This window comes from Armigeres subalbatus, chromosome 3 (assembly GCF_024139115.2).
Source record: "Armigeres subalbatus isolate Guangzhou_Male chromosome 3, GZ_Asu_2, whole genome shotgun sequence".
NCBI classification, from domain to species: Eukaryota; Metazoa; Arthropoda; class Insecta; order Diptera; family Culicidae; genus Armigeres; species Armigeres subalbatus.
The window spans coordinates 303707120-303713345 of NC_085141.1; positions in this window are offsets into that span (position 1 = coordinate 303707120).

The window sequence follows — 6226 nt, forward strand, 5'->3', positions numbered from 1 at the left end:
TTCCCAGGGGCCCTGTCGCGCCTGGTTCCGCCCACAAGCATGTACTTTGTCTTTGACGCATCTACCACCAGTCCAACTTTTGTTGCTTCATTTCAGGCGGGTGTACAGTTCTGCCACCTTTGCAAATGTTCGGCCGACAATGTCCATGTCATCCGCGAAGCAAATAAATTGATCGATCTGTTGAAAATCGTACCCGGTGTTCACCCGGCTCTCCGCATGACACCTTCTAGCGCAATGTTGAACAACAGGCACGAAAGTCCATCACCTTGTCTTAGTCCCCGGCGCGATTCGAAGAACTGGAGCGCCGAAATCTTCCACAGTTTTGCACACATCCACCTTGCTTTGATCAGTCTGGTAAGCTTCCCAGGAAGCTGTTCTCGTCCATAATTTTCCAGTCTACGCGGTCTATACTGTCGTATGCCGCCTTGAAATCAACGAACAGATGGTGCGTTGGGACCTGGTATTCACGGCATTTTGAAGGATTTGCCGCAGAAAGATCTGGTCCGTTGTCGAGCGGCCGTCAACGAAGCCGGCTTGATAACTCCACGAACTCGTTCACTAATGGTGACAGACGACGGAAGATGATCTGGGATATCACTTTGTAGGCGGCATTAAGGAGGTGATCGCCTGAAAGCTCACACTCCAGTTTGTCGCCTTCTCGATGGAGCATATAACCCCTTCCTTCCACCTCCGGTAGCGTTCGGTTCAGATTCTGACTATCAGTTGTGCAAGTGGGCCAGCTTTTCCGGGCCCATCTTGATGAGCCCAGCTCCGATACCATCCTACCAACCGCTTTATTGGTCTTGGCTGAATGGCATCCTTAACTTCCCTCAAGGTGGGGCTGGTTGGCTTCCATCGTCCGCTGAACTGACGTCATCTCCTCCGCTGTCTTGACTTACCGCTTGTGCTCTCAGCGCCATCAGATGTTCAGATGTTCGATACGGGAGGCTGTGTTGGAAGAGGTGCTACGAATGGCCATATTCTTGGAGGCGGCGAAATCAATTGTAGGCCGTTTGCGTCAGCCGGTGAGCGCTGAACTTTCCAATAGTCGGTCTTCTCCTCTTGGCCAACCTGAGCGTTAACTCCCCATGATTTTGACGTCGTGGCTTGGGCAGCTGTCTCACGTTCCAGCTGCGCGTAGAATGCGTCCTTATCATTCATGCTTCCGGAGTGTGCATGGAGTTGATTATGCTGAAGAAGAACCGGCTTTGATCCTCAACCGCACATTCTTTCATTGATCGGCCACCACCCGATCACGCGCCTTGCATATCACCCATCACTATGAAAGCCGTTCCCAGCTCGTGTGTGTTGCCGCAGCTCAGATGGTATGATTACCTCTAAACGTTCGCACCATTGATCCCTTCCAACAAACCTCCTGCAGCACTACGATGCCGAATCCAGTCCTTGAGCACACGAGTATGCGTGTGCTCCTCATGAAGTTGAGAGATTTGTAGTTCCAAACCGAGGTCCCACGCTAGTCCTTTCGTCGCAGTGGTCTTCGCCGATGGTTCCGGTCCGTACTCTTGTTGATTGTTCGTTGTTATGATTTTTTAAGGTGGCTTGCGGGCCTGACACAAACCCCTAAATTTCCGGAGGACCATTCCTCCTTATTCCGGTGGACCAGTGCACAGTTTCACTTTGAGTCCCTCGCTGGCACTCGGACGATGATCAGCCGCCCCTAACATAGAGAACAGACGCTGTTGTGAGCGATCCTGACATGACCAACCCCACCGGGTTGGTTACCCGATCTTCCTAAGGTTGCTGTATCCCGGCCAGCACCGCGGGAGAGTAGGGAAGGAGTTGCTGGGTAAGAGGCTAAGGACCCGCAGATGGGGTCTATTTATTCCTTCAGGTACGCGAAGTACCAATGGTAAGCTTTACCCAGTTTGCCGTGCCGTGTGTATCAACAAATAATTGAAGGACTGTTTTACATCAGTTAAGTCAAATACTATATTTCTTAGGGTCTGTCTCATTTGAGAATTAAATTAATAGTGAAGTTCGAAAATTAAAAATCACGTTACAAGAATGGCTGGTGCTACCCAGCAATTCCTATACTGCCGTCCCAAGCATATCTGTCCCATGTCGATTTTTATCATTTTGAGTTTTATGCACCAAACGTTCTAAATTAATGTATATTTATTGTGAAAAATAAATACATATAGTTTGTTCGAAATCTGGCGAAAAATATCGGGTCATTTTGTCCTTGTAGAATTTCAAGCATAACTGTCCCATTGAAACAAATTTCATATAAATGTATTAAATTACTTCGAAGAGGCCAATTTTCATTATCAAATCATTCAGAGAAAGAATATGGGTTGTGGTATAGTTTCAATGGGTAAAAGGTTAATCCATAACATCGTTGATGCCTTTCTTGTGCACTATGAAAATTGAAAATAATTGAAGCATATAAGATGATTTATATTAAAATTTGAGTGAGAATAGTCTCTCATTTTATTCGCATTCTTTGTATTCATTTAGACTTTTCTTCTTTTCTTGTTGGCATTACCATTTTGCATTTGTATATGATGAGGTAACACGATAATACTTTTATGCCTAATTGCATCCGAAAATTCCTTTGACCGTGAGTCCAACCAGCACCTAAGCATCATCGCTTTGTAGTCGTGCTTCTAATCGCATGGCTATAAGGTAGGCCCATAATTTATATATACAAGATTTTTCCAATAGCTTCGAAAGTGACTAATCGATTTTCAATAGCAAACAATGGGCGAATTTCCGTCGAGTACAACTTATTACGAATAAATGGTCCTTATGTCAAATGTTCACACGCACCACACACAGGTAGAAGTTCCACTGACACATCAGATGCTTAATCTGAAATAAATTTTATAGGAACTATCAAACACCTTCGCAGTATTGCGGATTGAGTACGCACGTAATCTGATTTTGATGCTTCTTCCAAAATCCATCTGCGAAACATAATTCACCTGAACCAGTGGCGTTGCCAGAAAATGGGGAGTTTTCCGAACTTTTTCTTCGAAAAAAATTCTTCAACAATTTTGTCTCTGAGGGGGGTTCATGTCCAAACAACATGGCTACGCCACTGACCAGAACTTATTTGGATTAAATTATGTAGGAACCAATTTCACTGTTCTTATACTTATGTAAGATATAATAACTCTGGGGTTTTCAGACACACTCGTCCCCATGTCAGCTTTTTAATACATTTTTTTCTATGGAGCGTAAGCCCTCCCCAAAAGCTTACGTTAAGTGTACGGCCTACTACAATACGCCGAAAAGATTTAATGCATCTAATTTGAAACAGGTTGTTATCCAGACCAACTAAACTTTGCTAAGCGCAAAGCAATCTGATGATATTTAGCACTGGGACAAATATGCTTGAATTATCAATTTTGTCTTCAATTTCGCAGCATAAATGTCCACTGAATAAATTCCACTAAAAAACAGTGTTTACTTTTAAAGTACATTGTCATTAGAAATACATATTTTCATCGATATCGTTTATTAATCAAAATTTCATGGGAATTTAGCTACAAACTAAAAATATGTTTCCAACTTCAATCGCATTTTTCTCAGTTGCATATTTTTGACATGGGACAGATATGCTTGACACGGCAGTATAGGATCGATAGAAAATGATTCGATATCTGTCAAAAGTAATCTTCCTCTGTGTGCAGGGTTATTCGATAATTATAGAAATGTCACTTTTAAGTTTAATTTCAGTTTAATTTTGATTAATTATCCAATTGAGACAGACCTCAGAGAGTCTGTGTGGAAATCGCGTATGTTTATTTATTTTTGGCTGTGAACATCGGAAATCAGAAAAGGGATCAAGCACCCAGTCTCCCTTACATGGTATGAATGTTGTGACAAACTGCGGAATGCCATTTTGGTCGATTCGCGGAATGCAAATATCCCGGACAATCATTTCGCGGAATATACATTGCGAAAACTGAACATTTTGCGAATTCCATATCCGAATGACCATTTCGCGAAAATTTTAAGACATAATTTTTTACCTGAGTAAATGCCACCTCGTTTGTACTTTGTATGTAAGGCTGTCGAGGTTTTTCACAGTGTTTTATTTGCCGTCAGATATGAGCCAATATAATTGATATAAATAATATCGAATGTTTAAAATAGACGTTGTTAACACGCACAGCTGAAAGTATGCTCTTTTCGGCAGAATACACTCTTTTGGAGAATGGGACCACCCACAAAGGTGTAAAATTTAATGACAAGGATTTAGGAAGTTTTACACACTTTTCATGTTTTTATGCATAAATGTCAATCATTTTGAATAAAAGATAGTCATAATTGTGCATAATATTTATTCCTTTTGTGTGTAGTCCCATTCTCCCACGAAGAGTACTTCGAAGCCATAATTGAATACTTCATAGTCAAAAGAGCAAAAATAAGAGAAAAAAAGTGAAGGTGAAAATCTGCGGTGAAGATCGCGACGCCATTTTGTGAAAGTGATCCAAAGTATGATCGTGAAAATGGATGTTGATAGCTTTTTGCGACTCCGTTTTGAAAGGTGAAATTAGTACTTGTAGACACCTTGGGACAAGACAAAATTGAGGGAAAGTGATACTCTTTGAGTGAAGTGAAGTGACTGAAGATCCGGGAAGCAGAAGGGATTTTATTTTCAACTCCCATTGCCTCTCCGGTCGTCGTCCGTGTTCCACACCAGGAGCATTTATCAGCGAAGAAATACCTTTAGTATATTCGTGAACAAAAGGAAGTAAAGCCGTCGCAATCAAACGAAGATGGCGGAAACAGTGGCTTCGTTGGAAAGATGCCGTCAACACAAGGTAAGGTGGAACGAATCAGGCGTGGCGTACATTGAGAATAAAACCTGAACTCGATGTAACTCGGAGGAACTTGACAGGTTTTTGTTTACAAATACTTGACAAGTCGAGCAACTCTGTTACTTCGAGCTGAGTAATTAGACAGCTGACAGCTGAGTAATTAGGGTAATTAGACATTCAAGATTCGTCACCCTACCAAATGTGTCATGTACAAGACGCTGATAAGACCGGACTTCTCACGGACATGAAACATGGAAATGCTGAGGAGTACTTGCAAGCACTGGGCTTAGGACCATCTTGGCAGCGTGCAAGAAGAAGATGTGTGGCGGCGAAGAAAACCGAGCCGCCCAGCTCTCGGCGAACCCAGTATCCAGAAGGTAGCTAAAGCCGGAAGGAGATGGGCAGGACATGTTGCAAGAATGCGGACAGCAGACCAAAGATGGTCGCTTCCGATTCGACAGGTACGAGACGGCTGGAGCACAGCGAGCAGGGAGACCAGGTGCACAACGACTTGGCAGAGCGGGCGCATTCGAGGATGGAGAGATGCGGCCTCGAACCGTGTATTGTGGCGTCAAATTGTTGATTCAGTTATCTGTCTAGATGTAAACTAAATAAATGGAATGAAATGAATCTATTCAAGATGTCAGGGTGCCACACGAGTTGATTTCAATTTAGAGAACAATCACTTACCTTTTTCGAAGCTAGCGTTACGTTACTCTACTAAATTAACCCGTTTATCTATTTTGCTTTAAAATTTTGGTAGTTTCGGATTAAAAATCATTTATTGTTTATTTTATATATTTATTTTAGACGTTATTTATGCTCTTGGTGGTAAATGAATTTGATTGTAAAACACATTGTATAGGTATGGAGCCAAAATATTAGCGATCACACCATTTTATCACGTGTTCTTCGTTTCGATTAAAGACAATCCGGCAGATGTAGACAAAAATCAAGATAAATTCAAAATAAGACAGGGAAAAAAAAGCGGCTTTGGATTTTTTTTCATTTGTTAATTTTCCCCAAAGGTATATAGATAAGTTCATATCGCGCGATGCTTCGAATAAATTGACGATACATAGACAGTTGGGTGCAGCTCTCAACAATATTTAGGTGCAGTACATATAAGTCTATTCGGTTGGTTTCAGCTTCTATCGATGGACGCTGAATTTTTTGTTGCAAATTCCGAAAATGTGTGGACAGTTATACAACAGTCCGATTTTCATATTAGTAATTGTTAAAGCTAATAAACTGATAACTGAAAAACAACAAACGCGTAGAACGGATTTATTCTTGAAATAAATTAATCATACGAGGCACGAATAAAACTAACACATATTTGAGATATCAACTATGCTGTGGTTAGACATAAGGTCTTAGCACAGTGGTCTTTTACTCTCCGAAAAATTCGTAGTTCAATTTACAGTTTATCGAAA